Source organism: Vidua chalybeata, chromosome Z (genome assembly GCF_026979565.1).
Source record: "Vidua chalybeata isolate OUT-0048 chromosome Z, bVidCha1 merged haplotype, whole genome shotgun sequence".
NCBI classification, from domain to species: Eukaryota; Metazoa; Chordata; class Aves; order Passeriformes; family Viduidae; genus Vidua; species Vidua chalybeata.
This window is the reverse complement of record NC_071570.1, coordinates 42850676-42860295: the sequence shown is the minus strand read 5'-3', so window position 1 is coordinate 42860295 and position 9620 is coordinate 42850676.

Genomic DNA, 9620 nt, shown 5'->3' with positions numbered 1-9620 from the left:
AAAGAACATGGATTTCAATATCTGGCAGCCACAAGTGCCTAGATTAACCAGCCAGCTGCTGCAGGTCACTTCTTTCATTTTAAACATTTGTTTAAATGTGAAGATCATTTTAAACATTTGTGCTCACAAAATACTGTAATTTTTCTATTCCTCAATCCTCCTCTATTATAATTTCAAAAGATAGAAAAATCTAGTTGACAGAGGATAAGATAATTTTTCCTGTTCGACTACATCACAGTACCAGCTAAACAAATTAACTTCATAAATCTTTGCAAAATTTACAATATTGGCAAGTATGTAACAAGTACAACTTTTCACTTTTTTTTACAAATTTTCACTTTTTCTTCTGAGGACAAAAGAGGACTAGGATCCAACAAGAAGTTTGGGGATTGGAGCTTCAGACATCCTATAGAACAGCTTTTTGTTTGTCTGTAACCACTACCAGACAGTTTATTAATTCCGTATCAAATTAATCAGCTTTTTCTGAGTTTGCATGGAAATTAACAGTGGCTGACTAACATCCCAAGATAGCTGCAACCCACGAGGGAATGCAAGGCATGTAGGGACACATTCTTCATGCTTCTTTCAAAATTTCTATCCTGTAAAACAAAAAACAATTATGCATCTTTCAATACAGAATATCCAGTCTGCTCATCACTGCATAAGAGCTCTAATTCTCCTTTGTTCCATTTCTTTGGGTTCTCTTTTATTTTTGTACTTGCAAGAAATGTGTTCCACATTCTGATTGTTTCCAGACATTGATTTATAATTAATTGTGGCTAACAATGAGCAGCTTAATATGGCTTCTCTCTCTGCCTCAAGACAGAAGGCTAAGATATGTCATAAATTCTATACAAACATATGAACTCTCATTGTATTTAAATTTCAAAATTACAGGATTTAAGATACAACCAACTCCTCTTCCTCACATGTTTTTTATTTCAGTTCTGTAATTTTGGCTGTTTGGGTTTTTGCTTTATGGCTTTCTTTCCATCACTTTATTTTGACTCTTTGTAAAAGAAGTTTATGCTGCTGCTAATGGAACCATAAAACCATGTTGGAAGGGATCTTTAGTGACTCTCTAGTCCACATTTCTGCTCAGATGAGAGAAACCTTTTAGTCAGATAACACTGCTGAGTCTTGTCTAGTCAAGCTTTGAGCATCATCTCCAGTCTCCACAGTCTCTATAAGCAATCTTCTCCAGCCTTTAACCTTTCTCACCCTGAAATCTTTCCTACTCAGAACTCCACCTGCTGCAACATCAGCCCATTTATTCTTACCCTTTCCCTCTGACCTCCAGAAGCCTGAATTCTGTACAACCACCCATTAAAAAGCTGCAGAGATAAAGACCCCTCCAAACCACTCCTTCTTCAAGACAAAACAAGACAATTTCTCAGACTCTCTTTGAATATCGTGCATTTCAGCAACTGTCTCAGTGGCTCACCACTAAGCTCTTTCCTGTATGTCTGCATCTTTCTCGTATTAATGAGCACAAGCTGCACCTAGGCACTACCTCGTAAATGCTGAATTTAGAGGATTAATGAATTTTCTCAATTAAACCATTCCTAATGCTGCACAGGGTGGGCTCAGCTTGCATGGCTGTAAAGGGAATCTGTGGGAATCCAGGACATCCCTTTGGCTGTCTGAGTGTCTCGAGACCCTGGCAGGGGGCTCAGAGACCTTGGCACGAAATCAAAACCACCTGTGGCTTTGATTTTAGCCCATGGAAAAAGCTGCCAACTTTGCATGAAGAATTACAAGCCACAAGGGTTTGAGAAGTGTGGTAGTTGAATTAACAAAGGGTGAAAAAGTAGAATTTTGGGGCTTTTTAGAATGGGGTTCAGGGGGACAAGATGGAGGGATTTGGGTGTGTCCTGGCCTTCTTCTCCTTCTTCTTGCCCTCCATGTCTTGGTGTGATGGTGACACTTTTTTATTGGTTTAAGGTAGAGACACACTGTCTAACATAAATGATAGATATTGGCACATTATTGTAAACATAGTACACTTAGTTTTTAGTATAAAACGTAAACACCATCTGAGAGGGCAGACAGAATGCCATGGCTGACTTGCTAGACGGAGCTCAGTAGGTCAGAGAAAGAATGTTATAGATAAGGAAAAATAAACAACCTTGAGAAGCCAACTCTATGCATCCAGACTCCTTCTTTGGCAGCGCGGGCTGGGAAACAAGGACTTCTACACTCTTGGGGTCATCTTGACACCCAGACCCCAAGAGGAATCCTGCTGACTTTTCTTCACCAGACTTCTGAGATTCTGCTTTGCAAGAAAGCTTTGCAGCCAGTCAATCCCCAGTGTATCTGTTGCTAGAGACTAATCCCTTCCAAGTGCAGGGCTCAGCACCTTTGTTGAACTTCAAAAGGTCCCCATCAGTCTGTTCTTTCAACCTCTTGTGCCTCTGAGTACCAGTCCTGACATCCAGCTTATCAATCATTCCCATTCCCAATTTTATGTCAACTGCGAATGTCCTGAGGGTGTGCTCCATCCCATTTTCTAAGTGATTGATGAAGACAGTAAATGTTAGCAATTCAAAACCCTGAGGAATGTCATGCCTAACCAGCCGCTATTCAAACCCTTACCCTTTGAACACGTTAAGTCCAGCCAGTTTTCCACCCACATGGAATTCTACCAATCCAGTCATGTTCGTCCCCTTCAGATACAAAAAGACTGTGCTCTGTTTTGTTCTCTCCACACCCACACTGTTAATCACATAATTGTATAAGGCAATCAGGTTGGTTAGGCACAATCTGAACAGGTAACTCTGTGCTTGCTCTTCCTGATCACCTTTTTCTGATGGGCCTAGAAATTATTTCCAGGAAGACTGGCTCGATGATCTCCTGGAGACTTCAATTAGGCTTGAAATTCCCCAAATCCATCTTATTTTTCTTCAGGCCAGCTGTGATGTGTGCCTTCTAATCATAATGCAGCTCATACTGGCATCATAACTGTTTGAATGTCAGAGACGGGTTTCACAGTGACATTGATCAGTATCCTTAGTAGCACTGGCTGCACCTCACTCAGTCCCATGACCTTATCCTTAAGTCTAGATTGTTTAAGAAGTCTTTAACTCAATCTTTCTTTGTCATGGTCCAAATTTGGCCTCTGTGTACACAGGCTTAGGAGACCTGATAGCAGAATTTACCAGTAAAGAAAGAGCAAAAAATGCTACTCAGCCTTTTCTATTTCCTATTGTGTCACTAGGTCTACCACCTCATCTTTTCATCAGGTCTACATGTTCCTTAGAGTGCTCTTGCTGCTTAGGCAGCCTTTGCTGCCCTTCTCATCTACCACAGATTTCAGTTCCAGCTGCATTGGGCTCTTCAACAACACAAGAAATGACCCTTCCTTCCTCTCTCCATTTCTTTCCTCCTATCCCTCCCTTCCACTGGTATAGAAGTGCTTTTTGCATTTGAGTTCAGTCAGAGTTGCCCATTCAACCATGTGGACCCCCTGACACATCCTTTCAGTCTATGAACTTCAAAACATGCTGTTACTATGCCCAAAGGAGGCTATTCTTGACAATCAAAAAGTTGTCTTAGACTTCTCCATAGCTACCTCTCATGGGATCTCATCTACAAGCTGACTCAAGAAGTTTAAGTCTGTCCTTTTAAACACAAGGATTCTTATTCTGCTACATGTCCTCTTTTCCAGCAATAATACATGGATAAACTGAGGAAACCACTTTCGTAACATACTGATGAAGAAGTAGTACCAATAATCATAACCAGTCTAAGCTGAAACCTCTTACAAAGATAAATGTGCTCCTGTAAAGGTCTGGAAGAATTTCATAAATATATTTTATTTCTCTCCAATAAAAAGGACACTCTTCTACTTAAGCAGATGATTTCTGTTACACGCATGGCCTCTCTTTCAAGTCTGAAGATACTGACAGTAAAGATGACAGAGATGTGTAGCTCACTCAAGTCCAAAAACCTCAGACAAAACCATCCTTGACACACAATTGCTTTAATGTCCAAGGAACCAATTTGCTTGTCCTGGCTATCTCCAGAAAGGTCTGTGTTTTTTCAAAGAGGGCATTACAATATAACTCACACACAAAGTCAGATGTCACATACTATTGCCTCAGCAATATCAGGACACATGTCATAGAGTCAGAACTTCTTCTTTTAATTGAAAAGCTGTCTGAAGGAAACCACTAATTATTAAAAAATGTCTACCTCTGCATCCTATATTTAGCACTTAAAGCAGTCACCATATTCTATCCCAAATGCTGTCACTATGAGATAGATTACTTGAGCTTCAATACAGGAATATAATTCTACCCTCTTGTTGTTCCCATCTTCTTTTGCAAAACAGTACCCTGATTCTCATGTTAATGTTTAACACATATAGACCAGAGTAATAGTATTTTCCACATTTCTCCAAGCTAACTATAAATAAGCATTCTAACCACTGGATATAGTCCAATGGATCTTGTTTGGCTATGAAGCTGAAATTCCATTCTGTTTGTGCAGAAATAACAGAGGAAGGCCCTAGGCTAGCTTATGACTTAAAGATAAGTGGAGTCTCCAGAGAGACCAAGATGAAACCAACAAGGTGCCTTAGAGCAGAAAGTGAACTGTACCATGATTCTCACTTACTTCACATCTTCTGATTCAAAACTTGAACGTTGTCATGTTACAGCTGGAAAAGCAAATGCATGTTTTTTCTCTACTGTGAATAAAAACAGAAGTAATTCTGTGGATGTTGCTGTGCTGCTAAATGACAGAAAACCCCACAATATTAAGAATCATATGAGGTTTTTCTAACTACAAAAAAAAGGGAGTAATGAGCTGATTAATTCCATCAACCATAAACCAAACTGTTCTCACTAAACTAACATCCAGACACAATTTACGGTATATAGCTTTTGGACAAGATAAATAATTTTCTAGAAAATATTATGAAGATAGAAGAACTTATTAATAATATTAGTAATACAAAATACAAGCCACAAGCTTGTTATTAATACAAAATACAAGCCACAAGCAAGGCAGAATGCTCTCCTTCTCATCTATGACCCAGAAGGATGGGAATTTTCCATATATAGTTTCCATCTTTCAAACATTAGCATGATGTTTTATTAAGTTTCTAGAAAATTTATTATCTTCTTCACAGTAACAGAATTTTTACACTGACAAAATTCAATAGGCCCACTGTTCTTCAATATCTTCATAAATGTCTTGGACATAGGACTCAAATTAATATTAATTAAGTTTGCCAATGACACTAAATTGGGAGGAGCTGTCAACTCCCTCAAGTACAGAAAGGAAGGGTCTGCAGAGACCTTGACAAATCAGAGGGCTGGGCAATCAGCAACCGTATGAAGTTTTAAAAGGGCAAGTTCCATATTCTGCAACCTGGGTGTATGGACAGACCTTGGAACAAGAGGCTGGAGCACAGTGCTGAAGAAAGGGTCCTGGGGGTCCTGGTTGAGGGTGAGTTGAACACAAGTCAGCCGTGCTCTAGCAGCCAGGAGGGCCAACTGTGCACAGCATCACCAGCCAGGCAAGAGAGGGGATTATCTCGCTCTGCTCTGCACTGGGGCAGCCTCACCTTGAGTGCTGGGGGCAGTTTTAAGTGCCACAATACAAAAAAGACGTGAAGCCGTTGGAGAGCATCCAAAGCAGGGCCACAAGGATGGTGAAGAGTCTGGAAGTGAAGCCATATGAGGAGCAGCTGAGGTAACTTAGTCTGTTCAGCCTGGAGGAGACTGAGGGGAGACCTCACTGAGGTCTTCAACATCTACACAGGGCAAAACAGAGGGGCAGGGACTGACCTCTTCACTCTCACGACTAGTGACTGGTTCTAAGGATGTGGCATGAAGCTGAATCAGGAAAGATATCAGGATATCAGGATATATCCTTGGATATCAGGAATAAGTCTTTCACCAAGAGGGTGGCCCAGCGCTGGAAAAGTAGTCACAGTACCAAGGCTGTCTAGTTCAAGAAGCATTTGGACAACATTCTCAGGCACATGGGGTGATTCTTGGGATGTCTTGCACAGCACCATGAGTCCATGATCCTGATGGGTCCCTTCAAACTCAGGATATTCTATGATTCTGCTCTACGAAAATATGACAGAAGTACAGCTACCATGACAATGAAATAAAATACTTGATTGTTTTGGAGTACAATTATTCTCAACTGTCTTCTCTGATACTGAAGTCTGTTGTAAGAGACTGACCAGTCCTTGACCTTCAGCCAAACCAACACAACAAATTCTTCACAAAAAAGGGGTCAGCAACTACAGCTCCAGCCACAGTTTTTGTCTCTTTATCCTTCACATCCTAAGAGCAGTCTCTCCAGTGAGACTGTGTTTTGAGGAAGTTTAGCAAGACCAAATTAACCATGTTCCCATCTACTCTGTAACATGTCAGAATCACGGAATTATGAAGACTGGAAATGTAGACCATCATGTACAACAATCTTCATTGTTGCTGGGTTTCCAACATACAGAACACCCCCAATGGCCAATACTTACAGTTTTTATTCATTGCACACAAAATTGCTGGTTCTTTTTCACTTTTATCACAGGTAGAGAAGAGGTGGTCTCTTTCTTCTGGAATCTCTACACATTTTTTCTTTCAAGATCTTCTGTTTCTCAGGACAATTTGCTGTCTTGAAGCTTCCCACTCAAAAGGAATATTTCTCAACTTTTCTATCATCAGAGTCATGGTCCTAACCCACTTACTAAAGCAGTGACTTCTCCTTAAATCAGTACCTCTTCAACTTATACCTAAAAGACTGAATTTTATACTCGGATTCAAGTTTTTTCTCCCACCTGTCAGCCCTGTAATTACCTAAGTGTTGTGTGTAACCACATCACAGTCCAATGAAAAACCACATTTCTTCTTCAAATCCTTGATGACAGATAGGTATAGGGCACATACCTAACAGCCAAAACTGGCAAACAGCTCTGCACAACACCATCAGCCTAGGTTTTGATTTTCCCCCAATTCTTTCAAGCTCAGCTGTGAACTAGCTGAAGTACCTATAGTTTCTCAAAAGGAAAGAAATTATTAACTGGAAATAACAATAAAACAAGATAAAATTTTGCCAGTTTACCAGACATTTCCTATCTGTTAGGAAGTAAAATGAATTGTTCCAATGGTGGTTTTCCCCTCCAGTAACTGAAGCAGAAAATAAATCAAGACAGAACTTTGTATTTAAATCCATAGCAAACACAAACACAATCAAATAAAATATAAACACACTGCTCCTGAGAGAAATGCCACAAAAATTGAGTGTAGTCCACAAAAATGAGTTCTAACACACAAGAAAACAGCAAATAGAAAAGTAAAAATAAGACAACTGCCGTCTCAGTCAGGATGACTTGTCCAAACCTGCAATTGTTACTGTCATGAGATTTTCAAGAACTCCATGGGTCCATGTGGAAGCTTGGCACAAGACTGGACAGTTCAATACCCAAAAGAATGCAAATTTTCATACCTTGGAAGTGTTACTTCAAATTCAGTATCTGACATTTTAAAAACAGACATAAATTTCCCACATGCAGTGTAGCTCTCAGACAGTCGGTTGTCTCTGATTAAGAGTGATGTAACAGTGGTATTATCTGGAAGATTAGACACAAATTCCACCAGAAACCACTACAGTTTACAGTAATAATGCAGTCTTCCTGAAATGACAAGCCACATTAAAACTCTCTGTTGCTTCCAAACATACTCTCTACTGCATTCCTATCTCTGATAACTGGAACAACTTCCTGATACATCAGGGAGTTTACAGAGATTAACAATAGATGTTGCCTATCTCAATCATTTCATTAAGTGAACACAGATTATAAATTAGCCTGTACTTAAGTCAGGTAAACTGTTTCTACCTTCAGCCCATGAAGATAATATAGAGGTGAAATCCTTGGATTGCTCACAGGCTATTGTCATTCAACTACATTTGACTAATTGAGAGATTGAGATCTTCCACTAGGTGTTTCAGATCTATCACTAATGTAGAGTAAAAGGACGTGTAGTTTAACTACTTTTTTATGTCCATTGCACTAGTTTTTCCTAAGATGAAGTTTGCTGCCTCCCTGTGATGCAGTTAACACATCTCACTTTGTTAAGTGCCCTTAGAAATCACAGACCAGCAGTACTAGAGTCATTGCCTCACCACAAAAAACAATGCAAGCAGAAGAAAACTGATGACAAGGAGGCTGGCCTGCATTTCAGCAACAAACTGACAAGTGATTTTGAGGCAGAAGGTGTCAACTAATGCCCAGATTTCCCATTTCCTACATGCACAAATTAGGGAAGAGTTTTCCTTCAATTTTATTTTTCCCACGACTATACCATTGTCTGAACTCAGAACTAGTAATCATTTGAGCATCAGTCCAGAAGGTACTCATCTGAAACCTAAGCACAAAGCTGGCCTCACGGCTACCTTTGCAAGATTCATGGTTCTGCCCTCACTTGGAAGTCTTCTTACCTTCCCAAAGCACATATCTGTATATATCAACACATCCATCTCCAAGATTCCAAATAAAGCAACAGAAGTTTTACTGAGTTGCTTTCATACAGGGTTCAGCAGTAAAAAGTTCACCAGTCATGCTTCAAATCACATATGCCAGTGTTGGTAAAAAGGACACATGCAACAGAAATTAGGGAAGTCAAAGCAGTACACCCACGTCACATGTTCTTTCCTGCATTTGCATGCCAGCAGTTCATCTCACTATCCTTAAGGGCCTTTCATGAACTCATTCTGACAGCAAGTTTCCAGTCACAAACCTTTACTGCAGCCCCACTGTGTCTGCTAGTGATACTTCATTCTTGTGGTATGCATTCAGCTTCTACTCATGTAGATGAGTAGATGCTGTACCTCTGGGGATTGGGTGTTTTTCTTCTTTACTTCTATGCAAGTTAAACAGGAGAAGAGCCATTATGCTACTACTACAGAACCACATGTTTATTCCTAACTCAACTATAGACCAACCTCCTTCAGAAGCACTAGCTGATTTTCCTGTATAAGTCACATCTTAGGGTAAAACTGTGAAAGCTCAGAACATTCTGAAGCACTTACAGAGTATTTTCTGGTAGAATGAATTCAAAAGGTTTTACCAAACTTGCAAGTTTTATCTGAAAAGAAAATAAAATTCACTGCTTTTAACTGTACACTCTATACACACATTCCCACATTTCTTTAACACTTTCAATGCTCACAAGAAACCAGCTTTTATCAAGGCATCTGAGGCTTTTAGGTATCTTGATCATAAAAACTAGTTAGTTGTGACCTAATTTTATCAGAAAGAACAGTTGTTCTGTATTTACACTAGGAGACACATCTGTACTCCTTTACTTCAAGAAAATTTATTGGCTTGGAGATCTGATGACTGTGTTTCTGGCTACTGAGCAGGCTTTGAACGAGCTACCACAGGCGTTACTGAGAAGACACAGAGATGGATGAATGTGTTGTGACAGCCCTAATTTTGGAGTGGGAACACTCACACAGCATGTTGTCAGCAAGCCTATCTCAAGGTCACTTGTGCCTTCAAAGCAAGTGGACTGGCTTTGTGGTTCAGAGGCAATGCGTGCAGCACCAGGGCTACTGCAGAGCTCCAGCTGATGGCTCCGTAGTTCTTGACTCAAATA